General features: G+C 39.5%; 1 long non-coding RNA gene across 1 annotated transcript in view; it reads left to right on the plus strand.

Annotated features, from left to right (window-relative positions):
* The first annotated feature begins 8632 nt into the window (after positions 1 to 8632).
* LOC139082925 (uncharacterized) overlaps positions 8633 to 21845 on the plus strand; it is a 40369-nt gene continuing 27156 nt past the window's right edge. The window contains exons 1-2 of the long non-coding RNA XR_011539293.1: positions 8633 to 8774; positions 20205 to 20284. This is a non-coding gene — a long non-coding RNA (uncharacterized lncRNA). The remainder of the gene's footprint in view (positions 8775 to 20204; positions 20285 to 21845) is intronic.

The following is a 21845-nucleotide window of genomic DNA, read 5'->3' on the forward strand; positions in this document are numbered from 1 at the left end:
CTAACCCTTTGTCCATTCACATCCTCACACAAAAATGCACAAGTACACACATACACAGAAGTTATTTAAATAAAATATATAATGCTTTAAATGATGTTCTGCAACTCACTTTTTTATTTATTTTAAAGGATTCACTTTTATATATCAGTATATATAATATTCCCTCATTCTGCTTAATGACTACATAGTATTCCATTGAACAAATATAACATATTTATTTAACCACTCTCTTTTTAGTGGACATTTAAGTTGCTTCTAGTTTCATTATTTCAAAGCAAAAGATATGCATGTTTCCAACAAGGGTATATATATCCTTGTGTAAATATCTATTCACCTTACGTAAGTATATCTAGAAGAATTCTAGAAATAGCCGGTTCAAAGAGTATGCCAGCACTATTCTTAATTGCTCTATTATAGTTAATCATTGTGTTACTATTTCTTTCTTTCTAACCTGTCCTAGATAAATGACTGCTAAGATTCTTCTCATATCTTTGCTAATAGATATTTTACATTCTTTCCATTTTAGTCATGATTTTTGGAGTCATTCCATTACAGAGAAGTTGTAAATTTCTTCTGGGCATTTATGTATTAGGAAATTGTTTCATTGAGCTAGAATATTTTGCTTGCCTCATTTTTGCATGACCTACTCTCAATTTTAGATATTGATGTTTTCATTTGTGTGGCTTTGTGTTGGAATTTCGTTGTGTGACTTAGAAAAGGAATCTCTGACCAATTAGTCTGCCATTTTGATGATGTCTCCAGCTAAATATTTTAAAAAATACACTCTAAAACACCACCTATCTGAAATATATTATTCTATTTCCCAGAGAGCCTAAGTTTTATACTCTTTATCATCAAAAGTTTTTCTATTTCATCTAGACATTGGGAATGAAAACCAGTCTCAACACATCCTACTGAGTGTAGCTGAATGTGATTTTGCTCTCTCAAGATCAGTATTAGGACATGACAGTCACTCAGATACGATCGCTCAGAAGGTTCGGGGTCTAAAGTCCTTGGATTGGCTTGTAGAGATTTTTCCCCCAACATGCCTCTCAGATTGTGAGCTAACATACTGCTCAGTGATTTCAGCAGGCCCTGCCCCTTCCTATCTACTTTCTGTGAGTAAAGATATAATAGTTTCCAATAAATTAATCACATAGATTAAAAGATGCCTAACAGACTTCCCGTGAGTGAAGGCCTAAGCTTTTCTTTCACACATGGACTTTGGGACATCTTTTTGCTTGCTTGATGGCTTATTTTGCTATTTCCTGATCTAAGCCAGATTCTAGAAAAGTGGAGGGGTCCTATAGTTGAATTTTGGATGGGTAAGATCTTACTATTGATAGAAATTAGCGTATCTAGAGAAAAATGATTATAGAGTATCCCAAATACAGGCCTTTTTTTTTAAGTACCAAAATATCAGAGGAAGATATAACCATGCTCAAATATCAAAGCATCAAAGCATGATATAGTCACGTGCTTCAAAATTCAAAAAACACTTGGAAACATTTTTCTGTCTATCTGTCCCCCCACCACCTGATTTCCCTCCCCTCAAGGCAACCAATGTTATCAATGTTCTAGTGTATGTTTGTAGAGGTATTTTAAACATATATAAGCAAATGCACACAGACACATTTTTCTTTTTTGTACAAATGACAGTATATTAAATACATGTTCTACACCTGGAAAAATATCTTGCAGATCATTACATATCTACACATAAGGGATCCCTCTTTTTCCTTTTCTTGTTTCAATGACTCCAGATTATTAACAACCTCCAGATGGAGGGCCACAGTTTATTTTGCTGTTTCCTCATTGATTAATATTTAAGCTGTTTTCGATCTGTTGCTTTCATAACCAATGATGGATTTAATAATCAAATACATAGCTATGTCCTTGTGCCAGATTATCTAAATGATAATTCCTAGGAGAGGAATTGCTCGGTCAAAGGGTGCAAGTATTTGTAACTTTGATAGATATTATGAAATTGCTTCTTATGCAGGTTATTTCACTTTACGCTGCCTATTTTCCCACAATGTGTTATAAAACTTTTTGATATTTGTCAATTTAATAAGTGGAAATGATATCTTACTTTTTAATTAATTTATGTATTTTTTATGTTTATTCTTTTTGAGGAAGATTAGCCCAGAGCTAATGTCCACACCCATCTTCCTCTACTCTATATATGGGATGCCTGCCACAGCATGGCTTGACAAGCAGGGTGTAGGTCTGCACCCAGGATCCGAACCAGCAAACCCTGGGCTGCCAAAGCAGAATGTGTGAACATAACTGCTGTGCCACCAGGCTGGCCCCTGGAAATGATATCTTAATGTAGTTTTAAATTGCATTGATCTCCTTATGGGTGAAGATGAGGGTATTCTCGTATGTTCTTATATTTTGCCCATTGTTTTTCATATGGTTGTTATACTTTTTCTTATTGATTTATAGGACCTCTTTCGACATTAGGCAAATTGTCCTTTTAAGATATGGGTTACAGATATTTTTCCCAGTTTGTCATTTGTCCATTTACTTTTTTGGGGGTGATATTAACCATATTGATTTTTCAAAAATTCTTAATAAAGTCAGATTTGTCAATCTTTTCTTTTTTGACTTCTGTGTTTTATGTTATACTTAGGAAAGTCTATTCATTCCTATAAACATTCTTTCATATCTTATATTATATATATGGTTTATTTTTTTACATTTAAACCTTTGACCCATTTGAAATTTATCCTGGTGTAATATATGCAGGAATAGACTTAAATTAACTTTTTCCTAGATCACAAACTAGTTGTCTCGTCATATATTAAATAGTCCATCTTTTCCAAATGATAGTACTCGAGTCTTTTAATTATACACTTTATAGGTATAGTTCCTCCTCATTACTCTTCCTTTTCTGAATATTTTTGGCTATTTTTTGCTTGGTTATATGTCCTTACAAAAATTTTAATCAGCTTGTCTAGCTAAAAAACTGTTGATATTTTTAAATGAGATTGTATAATTTTTATGGGTAAACTTAGGGGAGAATTGATATCTTTGTATTATTGAGTCCACCTTTCCATTTGGTTAAGTCTTCTTTTGTGTCTCTCAGGAGCATTTTGAAGTTTTCTTTATGTAAATCTTGAACTTTACTTCTTAAGTTTATTCCTAGTAATGTTATATGTCTTTATTATTGTCGCTTTTGTAAATGGGGTCCTCTCCCTCCATTGTGTCTTCTAACTGGATTTTTTGTATATGTGAAGGCTTTTGATTCCTGAATATAAATTTTGTGCCCTGCCACACCACTGAGTTATCTCACAGTTTTTTAGTTTATTTTCTTACATTTCCAGGTATCCAAATTACTTGAAATTAAAGTTAAATTTGTCTTCTCTTCCTTTGTAATATTTTACACCTGCATTTTTTTCTCTTGTCTAACTGCATTGGCTAACATGTCAGAAGTTTTCATTAACTTACTCAAACTTAAAGAGGAAGTATATAAATTTGAATTGAAGGTCTGTCATTTCATGAAATGCATAACCTGAGATCCATCCCTTTATCAAGAACAAAGGCAGCTGCAAAAGTCTGGAAAGGGCCTGAGGACAACAGACATCTGGAAAACAGGAGCCTTGTGTAAGCTCCAAACCAAGAGGTAAAATACCTTCCTAACCTACCGCCTCGCCTCTAGGGAGGGGTAAGACTGATATTAATATCTTTGCTGACCTCTTCTGGCAAATCTGAAAAATCAGCCAGAAGACGGCAGATTTGATTGATTATTTTTCCCAAGAAGTCCCTGGGCTTTCCCGGGTTGCCTGTCTGAGAACATTTTTCAGTATTCCGAAAGTTATTTTTAAATTCCACATTTTTCTTTAACATCTCTACCTCCTTCTTTCCTCCATTCTCTTTTATGAAACTTTACAAATCTTTATCCTCCTTTCCTCTCTCAGATTTTTGGCTGTTCCTGTATCCACAGCCAACATCCCTCACTGACTCCATTTCTGAGCTGCAAAATCATGCAATCCTTGCAATAGGGCAATTGGAAAGTCAACGGTCACCTTGGGCTGGAACAGTTTTGGTGGGAAATGAAGAGGAGTATCCATCTTGCTGTGGGTGAAAAAATGAATGGACAGTATGGGAAAAATAACAGTGGGTATGTACTTCCATTTGAGGAAACTTAGCAAAGAAGTAAAAATAAGATTGAAGGATAACTTAATGGTTAATCAAGAATAAAGAAAGTATATTCATTCATTCACTCATTCATCTATTCATTGGTTAGGGTGTCTGGTGGCCATGCAAATGCACCTCTCATATCTCTAATGGCAGGCAGTGTAACTGATGGACAGATCCAACTGTTGTGCTCTGAAATCCTTGCCTTGTCTTCATTCGGGCGGTGCTTCCCATGGGCTGCTCTCAGCTGATGACTGTGGGTGGCAGAGGCACCAAGATAGGTCTGTTCCCAGGAGATTCAGGACAGCTCAGATGGCAACCCAAGCTCAAGAACAACTGAATGGCCTTGTTGAACTTCATTAGGACTGCCTTGTAGTCCAAGACTCCTTCACTCAACTTTTTTACCTGCCCTCTCTCCTTCACAGAGCCCACACCTGCACAGCAATCTGGCGGCTCTCCCTCATATCCCAAGCCCAGGATTCCTCCTTTCTCCCTTGTAGGCATTTTCCCTCAGAAATTTCTTGGACTTCTCAATCTTCTTGGTGTCTGCTTCTTGGAGACCCAGTCTAACACAGACTGGAATAGACTTGAGCATGTTTGATGGATAAGAGAAGAGCAGGAGTGGAAGACGAATACTTTATTTCTCATCTTCTCTCTTGCAGATTTCTTTCCAAACTTTCTAGTTTGGGTCTATCTGCCAGCCACGTGACCTGCTGTCTAATCACAACTTTCCTCTCAATATCTTCATTCTTCCAGTGTGATCCCTGACCTTGTCCCAACTCTGAACTTCCCGTCTAGCTTTCAGCCTAAGTAAACCAAAGCCATCTGAGCAAAATCAGTGGACTCCAAAATTGGCAGCTATCATACCCTCCTAGGGTTTTGTTTCCATTGCGGAAATATCATTTATTTTCTGATTGCCTATATAATGACATATTGAAATGAACATTTTTGTTGTCATAGAATTTCAAAGGCCAAAGCTCCGGAAATAGGTGTTAAGTACCACAAATTCTAAAGAAGTGCCAGGCACACCTCTGCAAGGCTTATTAAAAATGGAATGACAATCAATTGACCTTCATTTCACCACCCATCCAGGCTATAAAGACAAAAGACTACATTTACTAGAGGGAAGAATTGATAAGGGTGGAGTTCTGTAGTTCCCCCTCCCACATGCCCTAGGCAAGTAAAGGCAGTCTCCAAGATGAAACTCCTAGAGAGATTAGCGATGCAGCAGTGATCTGTTACTCATCCCCTCCCTGATTGGATGCAAAATCCCACGGACCCACCGTGGTGCCACTGGAAGAGCTGCACGGTGATCGAGTTCCAGGAGGAGATGAATGCCTATTCTCAGAGCTTGAGAGAGCAAGGAGAGCTCTTGCCTTGTCAAAGGTGGGCATGATAGCAAGTCTGCGTTTCTATCATTGATACGGCCAAAGGGGCCAAGTGGATGCCATGGAAGGTATGAGCCATACTGAAGGCTCCTGGTCCGAGAGGGCTACTTCCTTGAATGAGGACGTTCCAGCACTGAGAGGCTGTAAGTTGAACAAACAGTGCAGGCATCGGAAAAGGATCACGAAGCAATGTGAAATGCAGATGTCCTTTCAGAATATCTAAAGAATCCACAAATGTGTCCAATGAGAAAGATGACATTTGGACCCCTGCCCCACAATGGGCATCAGCACTAAGAAAAGGATAAACAGCTCCAGACAAGTAAAAGGACTTCAGTCCCTTTCCCCTTAACCTCCTCTTCCCTGTCTTGATACCAGAAGACTCAGGGCAGAGATGGAAGATTGGAGTAGACCAGCAAGGAGGAGTGAAAGAGCAAACTATTCCTGATCTCCACCTACAGGTCTGTAAGCGGCAGGTCAGACGTGACCAGGGGAGAAGAAACTCTTTAAATGAGATGCAGCATTAAAGTTATAATACACACTGAGATGCACAATTTAACACCTGATAATGGGTCATCATGAACAGTATGAAGCTGTTTTTATAACCAAAGTGACTAGAAAATTGCAAGATCTGCCTTAAATATCACACAGAGGAAGGGAAGGGAGATCTCATGGAGCATGTTGGAAGCAAAGGTTGAAAGAAAAATAAAGCCATTTCCTATTTCTATTACATTAAATTTAGTTCGTTTAGTAAATAGGCTACACACACTTTGAAATGTCCTTATGTAAAAAGGCATGGATTAAAAGGCCCAGCCTAAGCAAGTTAATGGAAGTGTTGTCAGGACCTGTCAGTCTTCTTTAGGAACAAGGATTTTACCTTACCTGGGCCTCCTCCAATTTTGTGAATATCAGATTGACAACCCCCACAGATCACTGTATTCTCTAAGACCACACGTACAAGGCTCACACAGGGAACGGTGGATTCCCTCTTCTCTTACTATCAATAAGCATCTCTTGTGATTTGTCTCTGATACTGCAAGACCAACCATTCTGATCTGGCCAGTGCTGTGTACATTCAGAAATAGGAAAGCGTACTGTTCTATTTAATCATCACATATAATTTTAAATATTACCCAGTTACAATAAATTAGTGGTTGCTTGGCAACCAAAGAGCTGAGATTTTGAAAGGAAGGACTCTGTTACTGTTCAAATCAGAACAGCAAGATTTGTTGAAATATCCTGAGTTCTGTTCAATGCTTTACAATGGAACCAAACCCTGGGGCAGACAAAGAGAAAAACAAGGGAACACTCATATTTTACAGCTGAGTTAATTTTAGAAGAGTAAAGAGGAAATAAATTGCATCTCATATCCCAGCTTGGGTTAGAACTGCCTAATTTGAGAACAAGTACTAATTAGCTGAAAGTAAAGCTCAGCTGTGAGTTGGCTAAAAATGGGATCTCTTGCAAAAATATACTATAAAACTGGATGCGGTGGATCTGATTCACTTTGCATGTGAAAACTGGACTCATACTGACAAAATATCATGTGAGGAAAGAGTTTTGGAGCATTTTGAAAAATTTAAGGCATTTGGTTAGAGAAATGACAAGCTAGCTTGCCTATGATATATCCAGAAATAAAATCCAGACTGGCATTTTCGGTTCAGATTCTTTTGATGAGTGTGTTTCTAGCCAACATCAACTTGATCAGCTAAGGGTCAGTCTAAGAACCAAGCAAAGGATCTAGGAATAAGAACAATACTTTTAATAAAAGAAAGGAAAGGGAGACAGACTTTGGGTAATTTGGAAGCTTTTCCAGAGGGTTTTGGGAATCATATATAAAGCTTTGGAGAAAATTTAAGCAATCATTTCAAAGCCTTCCATTAGTAGCCACTCAAAAGTATTCAAATAACTGAATGGTGAATTAACCTCTATTTTATTTCGAAAATCCTCCATACTTAACTTTTGATCAAATTAAAAATTCTACTGGAGCAAGCAAGGTAGTTTGATGTTTAAGTTAATTAACCCTTTGTTGTGACTTTCTGCATTAGTCATAAAAATAAAATTTCTTATAATGTTGGAGAGGCCATCCTTTTGATGTTAACATTTCTTAATCACACACGTGGATAACATACTCTGCAAAGATACACCAGATGCTGGCAAGACAGGGCCGCCTTAGGGAGGGGAAAGCAGATGCTGGGCGGGAGGGCCATTGCTTTTCACTCACTCTTTTTGTTTTCATTTGCTTTTCACTTGCTCTTATACTTTCTTTTTGAACTTTACACCATACGAATTTATTAATAATTCGACAAAGAAATGATTTAAAATAAACATTAATATTAAATTTTAAATGCAGGTGATTCAAAGAAAAGCAACACGATGTGGAAAGAACAGGATGTGGAATTAGACACCTGAATTTGAATCCCATCTTGGCGTTTGAGTACTTAGGAGAATGTGGGCAAGTTATTCAGCATCTCTGCATCTCTGTTTCCCTTGTCCTCAACGTGGGACTTCGATTTACCTGCCTGTGGTGAATTCCCACGACACACCTGCTACATGGCACAGACTCTGCACACTGTGGTTTCCCTACTAACATTCAATGTATTCAGTAAAAACAGCTTAAGGCACACCACTCACAATCCCCACAGAGACAATAAACGGGTTTATAATAAACTCAGTTAAAAATGTATCTGGGAACTTGGTTTTCCCAAACATAACGATCTGGGTTTTACAGTTCTAACCATTTCACCGACCTTTGCCCCATTTCCTCAGCTTTTCTAGAAGGAATCAATACAGATTGAATCCCCTCCAGTGATTCTACTTTCTTAAGGCCATAGTTCAATCCAGCTTTTAACAATTAGTTCGATTGTGCTTTCATGGAAATAAACTCTGTTATTCTTCTCAGGGTGTGAGTCTCGCTGTTCATGGATCGCTCTCAAACACTTTTGGAAATCCAATTTGCCTCAGAAGTGTCTACTATTTCCAAGTTTTCATAAAAATTGTCCCCCACGTTTTCTCACTTTTTTACTTCCTTCTCCACTCCGGAAAAGACCGTAGGCTCTGGTTCTCTCTTTTCCTTATGACATCGTCCCTGGAACGCGCTCGGCAGTTTGTTGCCGGGGAGCTCCCAGGCATCACCGTGCATTATTCAGAGCCGCCACTAGGTGGCGGTGGATACACACTTCTGAGGAGGTACGCACCTGCGAGACTAGGCAACCGCGGTCTCTGAAGGTTCTGCGTCTTTGGAGGGTAAGCGATAACAACAATTATTTATTAACATTAAGTAACTTGGAAAAATGAGATAAGTATAATGAAAATACTTATAATCAAGCAGAAGCTATCTCAAGCAAAAGGCTTCTCATGTCACCTCTGGTTACTGAAGTTAATAGCAATCAGATTCTAGATAAGCACCCCAAGCCCAGCTCGTTGCGTTTCCTTCTTCTCCTTTATTCCATAATATGTTCCTCTGTGCACCTCATATTCACATACCTGTATAAAGTGCACAACGCCTTTTTGTACACCGTGAAGGACTTAGGGGTGCATACTTTGTGCATGTTATTGGTCTGCAGGTTTTACACTACCAGTGCTAATCTGATGTGGGACATGACTGGTGGCAGTGGTTGCCAAACTTGTTCAGTTGCAGGACTTCCTTTTAAAAAATAAATTATGAAAATCCTCTGACACTATAAGTTTATAAAATGGATCATTTTAATATACCCTGGTCGAGAGGCCACCTGGTGGCATAGTGGTTAAGTTCATGTGCTGTGTTTCGGCAGCCTGGGGTTCATGGGTTCAGATCCCTGGGCAGGGACCTAACACTGCTAGTCAAGCCATGCTGTGGTGGTTTCCCACATAAAGTAGGGGAAGATCAGCACAGATGTTAGCTCAGGGCCAATCTTCCTCACCAAAAAAAAAAAAAAAAAAACCTTAGTTGAGGAAATTCATACAAAACTGCAAAATCAGCAATGTTTTTCAATGAATAGGCTTTCATTTATCAGTGCATCAACTAAATACATTTAAACACAGCCATATTATTTATTTGGTGGTTGGCAATGCTTGGTTTGCCCACATCTTTGTGAGCACCTTCCAGTAACAATGTTTGGGAACCACCAAGGTGGTGCTTTGGCATCAGATAGACTCAAGTTCAAATGTAACTGTCAGTTTCAGTCTGTGCTTCTTAAACTCTGTTGGCCTCATACTTTTCATCTGTAAAATGGGCATAATAACCTTTTCTTAGGAAGGTTGCTATGAGGATTAGAAATAATGTAGGAACTATCATCAGCATGAAGCCTGCAGGTGTGTGGTCAGTAACTGCAGTATTGATTGTTAAAAGATAAGTTTCACTCTTAAGCAGTTTTGCTATATCTGCAATAATTAGAGACAATTTTTATCCTTTCGTATTGGGCTCCAGATTCTCTGTCCTGTGGTCAGCCAGCTGAGCTACTTGTCCCTGGATTTTGTCTGCATAGACTCCCCAGCTGCACCAGCCCCAGCCTCTGCTCCTCTCTCCCAGGTTCTGCCTCCATGAGTCTTCCCTTCATTTCCCCAAGTCCTCTCTCATTCTGTGCTAAAAGGAACCATCCTTTCCAATATCACACACTCTCCTCTTTACTCGGTCTCCCAGTCTTCCTCTATCTGTCTCTTTTCCTCTATACGTTTCAGTATCTTAAGTTATGTCATTATCTATTCACCATCGACTCTCTCTCCATCTTCCTGGTCTCTCCAATTTCCTGTTCAAATTGACACCAACCCATCATACTTTTATTTTAGCTCAAGGGAAAAAATTAGCATTATAACCCACATATAAATAAAAGAATGGCCAACTCATCATGTCATTGGATGTAGTCAGTCGTTGTCTTATTTCCTTCTTTTAAATCTCTCTCAACTTCTAACACTTACTCCTGCATGCTGGCTCCTTTCGAAGTGTGCACTTGGATAACTCATCCCATAATTTAACCAGGTCTACCCGACAGCTTACACTCCGTCTGCCTCTCTCACACACAACATTCTGGAAGCATCGCTTACCATCAACACTGCCTCCCTCTTTTGAGAGGCCCCCAAATCACTGAGATAACATTTTTAGTCTGGTCCCCTTTTCTCTTAACATAGGTTGGCCCTTGAACTTCCCACTTAGAAAGAAACAGATCTCGGCTCACTTAGAACAGAACAGCCGTCTCCAGGCTTGTCCGGCAGACATTGTCTCCACACTGTGGGCCCCAGCCTCCCCAACACTTCTGCTCCCGTCACATGTGGCCTGTGCTCTGAGACAGGGTTGTCTTACTTCGAGTCTGTAGTCCGGTCTATAGATTAATCGACACACCCCTTCATCTATCACCATTCATCTATTTGATTTCCTTTCTTTCCTATTTTACCTACACTTCTGCTCCCCAGAAAATTCTTTCCAGGATTTGACCACCAATCCCTCCCAATTCCCACTGGTTCCCTAAGCAATCAAGTCGGTTTGCAGAGTTTGTTTCTGTGAACTTGCCTGTTAAGTATCTACTTTCTCTCCCTTGCACCTTTTGCTCCCCTGTCCACCTTCTGCCTTGTAATTCAGCAGACCCAAGTGTGATTTCTAGCATGGACGACTAAGCATGTGAATTTGGACAATGATTTGTGTAAAAGGAAAGTGTAGATGATCTCAGACATCTGTCCCCTCTCTGACATTTATTGAGGATCTAATATGTGAATATTCCTTTAAAGATTGTATTTTTAATTTCCTCCAGTCTCCTAAGAGGTAGACCAATAATACTCAGAGAGGTTGGATATCTGTCCTAGGGTCACACAGCTCAGAACTGGTAGAGCAGAGACTTAAGCCTAAGTCTGGTTATAAATTTCATGTCTTTCCATTAGTCATCTTCCAAGGGCAAGATAGGACTCAGGAGAAAGAATCTGAGCTGCTGGGAAAGCTACTTTTCTTTATTTATAGCTTCTCTAACTAGAGTGTTATCTCCTCAAAGCTTGGAGTATTACGGGAGGCTTCAGAAAGATAGCTCATCTGTGAAAGAAAAATAAAATAATCTGGTAAAAGTCATTGTTTTCCAGAATCTAGACTCCCGAGAGGAAAAGTCTTTGCTTACAAGATAGCTTTCTGCACGTTCCCGTGGTAAGTTGAGCCCCAGCAAGTCTAGGGAAATGCCTACTTAACGTGGTTAGAAATACGTGCCAGGAAACTAACCTTTGAAGGATGTCAGGACTCAGTTGAAAATGAGCACAAGAACACAGGGGATCCACCATTTTCTGCCTGATAATCCTCATTCTTCTTTCAAACATGAAGTCAAACATGATTGATTCTGAGAAGCACCTCTTTATTTCACCCCCTCCTGGTTGGGTTGGCGGTTTCCCCTCTGTGCTGCCATACTACCCTGTGCAGGACGCTGTGGCAGACCCTGTTAGAATTGCTGCTCACCGACTCACCCTTCTCCCACTCTGCTCTGTGAGCACTTTGATGGAAGAGCCTGGATTTTATCTCTGAGTTATCAGTGCCTAGCACAGGTCCTGATGCAGAATGAGTGTTCGTTTGTATTGTGTATATGTCAAAGGGTGTGTGTGGGGGGGGCATTTGGAGAGGTGGAAGAGGAGAGGAAAGGAGAAGTGAGAAAGAGGGAAAATGGAGAAGGAAAGAGAGGAGACAAAAGAGAGAAAAAGAGGTGAAAATAGACGGATCCAGTGGAACCACTATGAGATGGATCTGGATCCATGTTCCATTAGTTACCCACATGTTTCCCTAATAAGGGGGGCAGTGATGGTGCTTTAAATCCTTAAGTATGAGCTTCAACTCACATGCTATATGCCATAGCTCTTAAAATATCTGAGTATGCCCCTTTCTCCAGTGATGGACACCCAGATAAATGACTATAGGGTTTGAGGGCAAGTCTAGGGAAATCACAGTGGATAGCCTCATCATGGTATTATAGGTCCTACTTCTTGTGCCTCAGACTCTTCTTCGCTTGATAATACTGAGCCTGAAAACTGGTTCAAATCTGGAGACTGGGCAAAGGGATCATGCGTTCATCGGGGTAGCTGGTCTGAGCCTTCTCATTCATTCTTGATTGCTTTCCTTTATGTATACTAAGCAGTCCTCTTGTTGGTTGCCAATATATCTTGTTCCGTTTGCCTTATCCAAAGAGCCACGCAGTTCAGCCTCCTTCTGTTTGCTATTTCAACCTTGCTGCCTAATAGGGCAAGTCTGAGCACTTTGCATCTGACAGTTAAGTGCTATTCTGGTGACCTCTACCCTCTTGCCACTAGGAAGCCTGGTTCTGTCACAGCATCTTCTAACAACAGCCTCAGCTGATGTCCACTTTTATCCCCTTGCTAAGAAAAATGTCCTCCAGGCCTCCCTCCAAAGGAACACGGTCAGCCATTGGATTTTTCAGTCTTATATAACAGCTCCATTATAGCATCTCCACTTTTATGAGCCCTTTGATCCCTTCCTTCAGAGTCTTCTAAGGGTATTTTTAGTATATCTATGTAATTTAATGAAGGCTGTCACTTTTTCAAAAATTCCATGAGTCAGCAGATAGCATATATTACAGCCATTTCCCAGGACCCTTGCCAGGACGTTAATCCTGCCTGAGGGGTGGTGGCTCCCTATCAGCAAACTCTCCCCTATTCAGCTTTATGTTCCAACCACCCTTGGTCTCCCGCCTGCTAGATTCACTCCTGGGCACGCTCTCCCAGTGCCTGCTCGTGCATGTTAGCTAGTTCTTGCAGCAGCTTTGATGTATAATATCTCTTTTCTGTTAGCAGCCTTAGCTCTTCCTTAGTTTATGTGGAGATTTAACCTAATTTAAATCTGGTGGAAGAAAAAGAAATGGAGGCATATCCTGAGGAAGACAAGCCTTGTCTTATAAGGCTCGTCCCTTATCTGAGCTTTCTGTGTGTTCCTAAAGTAAGAGGGGGAGGCATGTCTTCAACATGAGATTGTGTCATTTCTGCAGGTTAAGAGAGTTCAGAGGCATCTGGGTGTTCAAGGTTCTCAACTGTATCTGTTCAGGAATTCATCATACCAAGACTAAGGGTCCCACGCTTTCCCTATCAGGGCCCCATCTTTGAAATAGGAGACTTGTTCGGCTGAATGAACCTTCTTTGAAATTCTGTTACTTTTGTAATTAAATTCTATGTCTGCTCTATGCTTTGTCCATCCTCTGACTACAGAGAGTGAAGGTCTCCTTAAATGTTACCAAAGAGGCTGCTGACTCTCACACTGTGCTTTAAAGAGAGCTGAGCCTGTCCTTGTCTCCCCTCGACAAGGGCACTTCACAAAAGCGACCAAGTTCGATAGTCCTTACAGTTACTATTTTCTTTGAATGTTTCAAACACTAGTCCACCAGAGCGAAAAATCTTAACAACTGCATTTGTTATATCATTCTAATCATTCTAGGGTCTGTTTAAACTGCTAGTGGTAGAGTTCCTATTGACATTTCACCAGCAAGTGGTCCACCTCCAGACTGCCTTCATTTGTGTCTGCTTTCGGGACCACTTCCAATACCAGTTGATTTGGAGTGGGTTCCTTAGAAACAGAGACTAAGACAGGAATTGCTGAGGAAGTGATTTATGTGAGAGTCCTCTCTGGAAAGGAAGAGTGAAGGAAGCAGAATAAGTCAAGGGAAGAAAGCCAATCAAGGATGTGGTCTCAGCTGGAGACTAGTTCAGCGTGGTCCCATGGGACCTCTGATGAAAGAACTGCTCCATAGAGTTGGACTCATGTTGAGACAAATGGAATGGCTTTTTGCATCTCTCTCTCAGTCAGCCTTTCTCTGGAGGAGAGTAGATTGTAAAACCTCCTGCAGGAGGTGGCTCCTGTTCAGTCAGAACCATTCTCTGAAGAAAGAGCAGTTGTAAGCCCATAGCAGCCAACTCTCACATAGCTGGGGAGTGCTTGCAGTGACTTGGTAGAAGGGATGCTGAATAGGGGTACCAACACCTTCCGCTTCCACAACTTCCAAAAAGTCACCTAAGAGAAGACAGATGTTTTTGATGTTTGGTGAGAGACAGAGCTCATACACAAATCGAATTGGCTTGAGTAACTAGACATAAGATTCCAACATCAAGCAAATTTCAAAGGAGCTATAGATAAATTATTTAACTGCTCATGTGTGTAGAGCTAGAGCCCTGATCAATCTTCATAAAATTAGAACAGTTCTTCTGTCCTCAGCGCAGCTGCTAACATCCTGTTCTAAAATAATGAATAGGAGGTAAAAGTGAAAGTTTAAGAAAAAGTTTAGTCCTCTCTCCCTTAGTTCTAGAGAAGAGAAGTCTTTATGTAGTAATGAAGAAAAGAAAACAGATCTAAAACTTGGTCATTTCTCAAAGAATGGTATCTGGGGCTAAGGACGTGCAAGAAAATGCCCGGAATCTAGGGAAATGAAGAAAGCATTTATATACATGGGTGACTTTGTGGAAAACTCTGTTTTAAACTGTGCAATTCACTGCCTTGAGAACAAGAGAATATAAATTTGAGAGAAAAGGTAGTGAAAAAGTTGTTTCACCAAGACCAGACTGTCTCAGCACACTGAGAACAATGACCAGGAGATAGGGGATTATCTCTCCTACAAATATAGCTATCTGGCTATGGCAAAGAAAGACCAGTAATGTCAAAAACAGTTGTGATAACACTGGGAAGATTTTAAAACACTTCACAGGTGTAAAACGTTAAGGTGATTATTGTTTTATGTTAAATCCGACAATGTGTGTACCAGTCTAGAAACTCTAAGGCCCAGATAACAGCAGCCCACCACCAAAGAAATGTGAAGCATACAGTTCAATAAACGCAACAAAATAACCCCAATCTAGCCCAACTTCTTCATCAGATTGAATGAACCCCTCAAATTTACAACTGGACCAAAGAAGAGGTTTTTCCATTTCCAGGCATAAATACTATTTACCTAAACTCAACTGTTCTACATGCAATGTACAGCATTTAATTTACAACTTATGAGACATCCACACACAAAACAGGAAAAACAACCCATTTTCAAGAGAAAAAGCAATGGACCTAAACCCAGAGCAGATCCTCGTATTAGAACTATCAGTGAAGGACTTTGGAACAATTATGATTGATAGGGGAGTTCTGCAGACTGGCTGGCTAGTTAAACAAGCATAATTTGTGGAAGCTATAATTTTAAAAAGTGTTTATACGGTGCCAGCCCCATGGCCAAGTGGTTAAGTTTGAGTGGTCTGCTTCGGCTGCCCACGGTTCACCAGTTCAGATCTTGGGCACAGACCTACACACTGTTCATCAAACCATGCTGTAGCAGCATCCCACATAGAAGAACTAGAATGACCTATAACTAGGATATACAACTAGGTACTGGGGCTTTGGGGAGAAAACAAAAAGAGGAAAATTGGGAACAGATGTTAGCTCAGGGCCAATCTTCCTCACCAAAAACCCCCAAAAAACAAAACAAAAACACTTACAGTTTGGAAATCATATTAAAGGCATTTAGCAAATGAAGAGAGATTTATTCAAGAAAAATCTACTAAAATTTGATAAGAACAGCAAGAGTGTGTGGCACTTGAATCATGACCCACTCTCAGCTCAGTGTGATGGAAACTCAACTCCAGGCAGGTATAGCCAAGAATGAGCTTCCTTTCCACTGATCTCTAAGTTAAGTGCTATGATATCTTCCCAAATGGGGGAGGTTGTCAGCATTTCTCTTCCTTCCTCCCCTGCAACTATATATTGCAGAAGATAATTTCCAAGAGAGTACAGACAAGGGGTCTGGGACTTCGTACTTCTACTTAGTTTTCATTCATAGAGCAGAGGCTCCACCTTAGGAGCAGCACAATGAGAATACTAGGACCCCAATAACCCATCCCCCCTCAAGCTCACTCATAGGGTAGAGGTTCCACACCAGGAGAGGTAAGCCCAGAAGTTCAAAGGCTACTGCTACTGTCCAGCACCTGGCAACTAAAGCAAGGGTATCACTGAAAGAGAACTGCACCACTGTCCCCACCCCTGGCTCCAGGGTGATGGCTCAGATAATTTGCTCATGGGAGAGCCAACTCTGAAGGAGCTGATTTATTCGAAACAGAATGTGAGGAAGTTCCAGCCTAAGGGCACTCTGAAAATCAACGGAGGTTTTGGTGGTAAGCAAAGGAGGAGGCTGGTAATTTCATGAGGGATACAAGGCAAACCATAGGCCAGCTAGTTTAACATAGTGAACCAGAGAAAGAGAGAGCTAGGAAATGCCTTCCTGGGGTCAGAATAACACTCAAACTCTGACCTCAAAAACTACCTCTGTAAAGGCAAACTTAATTGGATCAGGAAGTGAGCAATTTATGCCCCAGAACATTGTCAAAAACAATAGAACAATAATCCAGCAATCAGTGGAGCCTAACCACTGAGTGTGATCAGGGAAAGAGACAATCAAAGAGAGCCCTGTTAAAACCACTGCCACTTTAGGGTGAATGTGTACTAAGACCGTGGCCTCTGAGGAGTGACACCAGAGGTGAACACTGACAGGGAAATTGGCTTCACTAAGATAGTCCAGTCCAACAAAAATTGACTTCACCAAAACAGTCCACTAAGCAAATCAGCAAGCAAACTACAATAACAAGCCCTTGGGATGAAGTACCAGTATCAGAGTGTTACCATATAACATCTAAAATGTCAACTTTTCAATGAAAAATTGCAAGACATGAAAAGGAACAAGAAAGTATGACCTATGCAAAAGAGGACAAGCACACAACAGAAACTGCCTGTGAGAGGGAGCAGACTTCACATTTAACAGCCGTGGACTTCAAAGTAGCCACTGTAAATATGTGCAAAGAACCAAAGGAAACAATGATTAAAGAAGTAAAGAAAGGTATGATGACAATGTTTCTCCACATCAAGAACGTCAACAGAGATCAAAATTATAAGAAGGAACAAATGGAAATTCCAGAGTTGAAAGTATAATGAGTAAAATAAAAATTCAGTAGAGGAGCTCAACAGTTGATTTTTAATTGAGAGAAGAATGAATTAGTAAACTTGAAGATAGATCAATAGGAATTACACAGTCCAAAGAACAGAGAGAGAAAAATCAACAAAGAAAAATGAACAGGGCCTCAGAGAAATATGAGACTCCGTTAATGCAGCAACATACATGTAACAGGAACACCAGAAGAATAGGAGAGATACAAAGGAGCATAAAAAATATTCAAAGAAGTGATGGTTGAAAACTTTCCAAATTTGATGAAAAACATTAATTTACACTAAGAAGGTCAATAAATTCCAAGGAGTACAAATGCAGATCCACACACAAACACACAGCAAATAGTAAATATTGAAATTGGTGAAAGACAAAGAAAAGATCTTTAAAGCAGCAGGAGAAAAACGACTTCTCATGTACAAGGGGATGTTAATAAATGAGCAGCTGATGTCTCATGGAAACAATTAAGACTAGAAGACAGTGGGATGATATCTTCAAGATAATGAAAGAAAAAACATGATCAATCAAGAATTACATATCCAGAAGAACTAAAGTTCAAAAATCACGGCAAAAGAAAGACATTCCCAGGTAAACTAAAACAGGTAATTTGCTGCTAGTAGATCCTCCTTACAAGAAATACTAAAGGAAGTTCTTCTTACTGGAAGCAAGTGATTCCAGACAGTAATTAGCATCCACACGTGCACACACACACACAAAGTGTTAATGATTGTACAGAATTGCAAAGGTAATTTACAAAGGTAATTCTGTAATTATAAAAGACAGTATAAATGCATATTTATTCTCCTGCCTTCCATTAACTGATTTAAAAAACAACTGTATAAAACAGTAAGTATATAATTGAACTGTTGAGTGGATAACGTATGTGTAATATGTCTGCTAATAATAGCACAAATGATGTGGGTAGGTACACATTGGAGTACGAAGTGACACCAAGTGGCAACTGGAATCTGAGAAACGAATGAAGAGAACAAGAAAGGGTAAATAAGGTTAATATAAGAAATGCTATAAATATACACTTGCTCTCCTTTCTTCTCCCAGCTTCTTTAAAAATTATAAAGTAATAATTGTAACAAAAATTGTAACAATAATTATAACTATATTGATGTCATATGTATAATATGTATAATAATAGCACAAAAGGGAATAAATGAATAGAGCTATGCAGGATTAATATCTAACTGGCATCGTTGGTATAAATCTGAAGTCAATTCTGAGTTAGGATGCATATGGTAAGCCCTAGAGCATCCACTAAAACAAATTACTTAAAAAAGTGGAAAAATCAATAAAAGTTTCAAAATGTTATACTAGAAAATATTCACCTAATGCAAAAGTAATATGATTAATATTATAATCATATAATAACCATATATGAGATTATATTATAATATAATCATATAATATAATCATAATAATATGGTTAATATATTAAGTGATGCAATGGAAAAGGTAGACGACATGCATAAACAAGGAAGAATTTCAACAGAGAGATTAAAAACTGTAAGAGAGAATCAAATGAAAATGTTACAAATAAAAAGATCTTGTGTGAAGCGTGAAGAATTCCTTTCATGGGCTCATCGGTAGACTCAACACAGAAGAAAGGATTAGCAAGCTTGAAAACAGGCCATAGAATATCTTGCGGTTCATGTTTACTAATTTTTCTACAATCTAATTACTTGGGCCATAATATTTTATATTCCCATCAGAAATAGATGAAAGCTCTTATTCTCCAGCATTCACATCAAGACTTAGTATTCCTAGCATTTCACTGTTTTCTAATCTGATGGATACACTATGGTTGCTGGCAAAGTAAATTTTGACAAATTATTTAACCTACTTTCTCGTCTGTTAAATGAACATAATGCTACTTACCTCAGCTTATTGCCAGGATTGAATAAAAATATATAGAAATTACTAAGTACTACTAAGTACCTACAATAAATACTTGTTCCCTTCCCTCTACATGGTTACAAAGCGTTATCAAAGTTTCTTACAGTCAGTAAGTATCTAAGATATAAAAATTAGTTAGATAACATAAGAGTTATATTCAATGTCTTTACCGAAAAAAATGTGCTAATGTTCACGGAACAAAATAACAAAGATTAAGAGCAAACTTTGGAGTCAGATGAACCTGAGTCAAATTATAGTTCTGTTCAGTTTTGAGAATTATTATCAATATTAATAAAACATGAAAGATATTTCAATTAGGCATAAAGAAAACAAATGTTTGTGGTGGCTATCCAGAAGGTATAGAAGTTTTAATTACATATGACTCATTTCTTATTCCTTATCTCCTAATAAGGAACATTAGGACAACAGGGAAAATTTAATATTTTAATTTGTATCATATACACCCATATCTATACATCATTAAGTATGGATATAGAGTAATACCTATAGAAAATTATACAGAAAAAATGACTGTCTTGTCAGAGATAGGTAACAGATACTATCTGGGTAAACATTTAACTTTCACCAAGGAGCTTTTCCAGAAGAGAGGCTATTAAAAATTTTCTTGGTTGGAAATAACCTTCTCTCTAGTTTGGTTTTTGTTTTTATTACGAGTATATAACTAAGAATACAGAATAAATGTTAACAGAGGTCAATGTTTAAATTAAGTAAAAATTGCAACACATTCAATCTGACATCTCTTAAAGTATACATAAGGCTTACTTTCTAGTGTGGTAATTATATGTGAATAAGGAGTTCAAATAAAGGTCTTTAACTGGTATTTCTTTTTTAGGTATCTGTATTGATTATGTTTGTGCTCAGCTGTGAGGAGCAGAGAGAAAAAATAGAGGAAGAAGCTACTGAGGTTTCATGGTGTGTATATAGTATTGGGGGGAGGGTGTGAGGCATCTTATTCCAGTTTTCTAGAGGAGACACCTGCAGCTTGGGAAATTAGAGTCCCCAGTGACAGACAGAGCTGTGTCCCAGCCTCCAGGGTGAGGACGGAGTAGGCTCTCTGGTTGAGAATAAACTTGGCTTGCCTGGCAGGGGCAAAGTGATGGTGTCATGCACTGAATGTGTCCCCTCAAAATTCACATGTCGATGACCTAGTTCCCAGTGTGGCTATATTTGGAGATGGGGCCTTTAAGGAAGTAATTAGGGTTAAAAGTGAGGTTTGATCCTGATTAGATAAGATTAGTATCCTTATAAGAAGAGGCACCAGAGCTCGCTATCTCTCTCTCTCTCCCTTTCTCTCTCTCTCTCTGTCTCCACACACACGCAGTGAGGAAAGGCCACGTGATGACATAGAGAGGAGATGGCTGTCTAGAAGTCACGAAGAGAGCCCTCATTGACTAGTCACAAGCTTTCTTTTGGACTTCTCAGCCTCTAGAACTGTCAGAAATAAATTTCTGTTGTTTAAACCATCCGGTCTATGGGGTACTGTGATGGCAGCCCAAGTAGACTTATATAATAGTAACCTTCCTTCATTTGGAATCAAAGTCCAAACAGAAAACCTGGGCTTCGGTACAAGAGATGTTTAATGCCCCTTCATTGCCCCTTAACCTGGAACTCTCCTTCTCCTCTGATATCCTAGAGCATTCAGGGACGCAGTTTGGACATTGGTCACTGGGTGATGACAGGTAGAAGGACCAAAGAAACTGTAGAGGATGGCAGTGAGGCTCTCTTCTCCGTCCTCCTAATTTGCCTCCACCAGCCCAGGAACAACTAAGGCCATACAAAGCTTTTGTGCAAATTGAAAAAAAAACATGCTGTCTGGGATAGTGAATTAGAAAAATGATATTCCTCGAGTGAGAAGAGACGTCCTGAAGTGAGCTTGGAAAGTGGAGGTAACTTTGTGTCAGCCTTCAACGCTCTCCAGCCAATGCAGTCGCAACAGTCTCACTGCTTGGCTGGCAGAGCATGGGCTTGATTTAAGACCCTCTTCACCACCTCAGCTCCCGACCATATGCAGTGCCAACAACTCAGTCATACATGATGGTCTTGCCTCTCCTCACGAGGCAGGAAGTCATCCTCACACATTACCCTTTGAACCCTAAGTAACCCCATCAACACACTGCTGGGCAGCTCAGTTTCCCCACCCACTTCATGGTGGGCAGGATGTGCTGAGTGATATTGTCTAAATAAACTCCTTCCTTCACAGCCCTTCTTCCAACACTATGACCCAAAACAGGAAAGACTGGCTCATTCTTGGACGTTAGGTGTTTTCTTGCTTCCCTCCTTTCCAACGGGACTCAGTTACTCAAGTACCTGTTCTTAATTAGCCCAGGCTCACGGTTTCCCTAAACAATCAGTTTGGGGAGAGCAGAACAAACTTTTAGACATTCTCATTTGGGGCCAATTAAGTTTCAGAATTTTTTAAAGATTTTGTTTAACGGGAAAACTTGAAATCTCACCAATCAGAGGCTTCTCAGTA

This window comes from Equus przewalskii, chromosome 4 (genome assembly GCF_037783145.1).
Source record: "Equus przewalskii isolate Varuska chromosome 4, EquPr2, whole genome shotgun sequence".
NCBI classification, from domain to species: domain Eukaryota; kingdom Metazoa; phylum Chordata; class Mammalia; order Perissodactyla; family Equidae; genus Equus; species Equus przewalskii.